The sequence below is a fragment of the Mauremys reevesii genome, linkage group 1, assembly GCF_016161935.1.
Source record: "Mauremys reevesii isolate NIE-2019 linkage group 1, ASM1616193v1, whole genome shotgun sequence".
Lineage (NCBI taxonomy): Eukaryota > Metazoa > Chordata > Testudines > Geoemydidae > Mauremys > Mauremys reevesii.
In genome coordinates this window covers 222,083,787-222,085,859 of record NC_052623.1, presented here as the reverse complement: position 1 = coordinate 222,085,859, position 2,073 = coordinate 222,083,787, and positions in this window count along the sequence as shown.

Genomic DNA, 2,073 nt, shown 5'->3' with positions numbered 1-2,073 from the left:
GGAGAACGTTCAAGGCATCGGGGCAGCATGACACAAAGCTGAAAGGGAGAAGGAGACAAAGCAGTAAGTCTTAAGGACATCTGATAATCATGATGACCATGGCCCTTTAGAATCTCCTGTAACACTAATCATCTAATTTTTAGCAGGAAGCCCTAAGAAACTCTGCTACCACTGAGCCTCAGTGCTTTAGAAGGATGCTCTATGATGTAGCAGTACCCCTACCAGTGATGATCATAATGTAAGTTGGACATACTGCGAACAAATGTTACAACTCACAGACAACTGACAGTCATGGTACATGCATAATTTTAGGGTTGGATCCTGACCTTAGGGTCTCCCTGGAAGCAGTAGTAATACAGTGCAGAACTATGGAACTACCCAGCAATTACATTAATTTGGGGGTTGGAGCCTGGTCTCAGTTGTGCTATCTAGAAGCACAGCAATGATATTAATGCTGAGTTTGGAGTTAGGCCTCATGGTCACTCTGCAGCAGCAGGAGGCACCCAGAGCTGTGTTTTGGGCCAGCAGTGATGTCAGTAGTGGGTGGAACCAGGGCTTGGTGTTTCTCTGGCAGAACTAGCAGGACTCCTCTCCCTGCAGGACTATAGAGCAACCCAGAAAGAGCATCAGTTGGGGGATGCAGCCAGGACTCATGTGTCCCCAGCAGCAGCTGATTGTCCCTGCCTGCAGGCGATAGAACAGCCCAGCTAGGTACTAATTCTGGGATAGAGCAGGTCCCAAGTAACAGGTGTTGCAGATCATCCCTCCTAGCAGTGTGTACTGCAGCTGGGCAATGGTATTAATCTGGGGGATAGAGCCAGGCCTCAGGTCTCCCCAGCAGCAGCAGATTGCCCCTCCCTGCAGGGCTATAGAGCAGCCTGGCCAAAATGTCATTCTTGGGGATGGAGCCAGACCTCAGGTGTCCTCTGCAGCAGCCTGGGCAAAGGGGTTAATTTCCCACTGGTCGGCCCAGCCAAGAAGAAGGTAGCTCAATTTAATACCACCTTGGAAGTATAGCATCCAGAGTGCAGTGCTACAGCATCGGGGTGGGATGGCTTCTGGTGTCTCCTCCAGCCCCTCTGTCCCAGTCCAGTAACACCATCTCTATGCAGAAGCAGGTCCAGCATGAAAGCAGACTCCATGCTCAAGGCAGGGCTGAGCACCTGGTCCAGCTCTTCATAAACTGGATGTGTTCTAGGTGAGTTCCCAGGTTGGGAGCTGTGGTCTTTAGTCTTGCAAAACTTCGGGTGCTGCTCAGTTTTGAAATAATAGTTCACACCTAATTGGCAAAGACCTACTCATGAGTGAGAAAACCAAAGCACAAAGTGGTCAGATGATCTAGAAGTGTGGCTTCATTACACAGGCACAGGTCCTGGGCTCAAATCCCAGAGGAACCCTGCTTTGGGGAGTGAAAATTATGGCAACTTAATTTTGTCAAGAAAAACCTCAAGGCAAAGGGAAAATGTTTCTTTACAAGGATCTTGGCACGTGGGTACCTAAGACATGAAGCTCTATGGGTCCAGCTTGGGATGTGGGCAGTGGTTCATTTTGTTCCTTGCCAATGCTTGTCTGTTGTGAAAACAAAAAGTATCTTTGAAAGTGTCAACTGATCTATTGCATCCGAAGAAGTGGGTATTCACCCACGAAAGCTCATGCTGCAAAACGTCTGTTAGTCTATAAGGTGCCACAGGATTCTTTGCTGCTTCTACAGAACCAGACTAACACGGCTACCCCTCTGATAACTGATCTATTGTGTCTGATTTCCAAATGCATAAAAAATAGTGTTCATCACTTCCAAAATAATAGGTCATGTTCATCCCTGTGTTATGCACATTAATCTAATTGACTGCTCTACATAGATGTCTCTTTGGTATACAAATAAAGCACATCCATGACTCTACATATGTGTTTGTGTCATATGTACATAAGTTTCATCCACTGCATTCAACAAGTGCACAGTTTCATGCTCCTGTTAGTGCCTGCCCCACCCCCCGACTCAGAAATCTAAAGCAGACACTTCTCTCCTACCAACAAACTGTGGCTGACCCTAGATCAGGAGCTGGAAACGTGCCT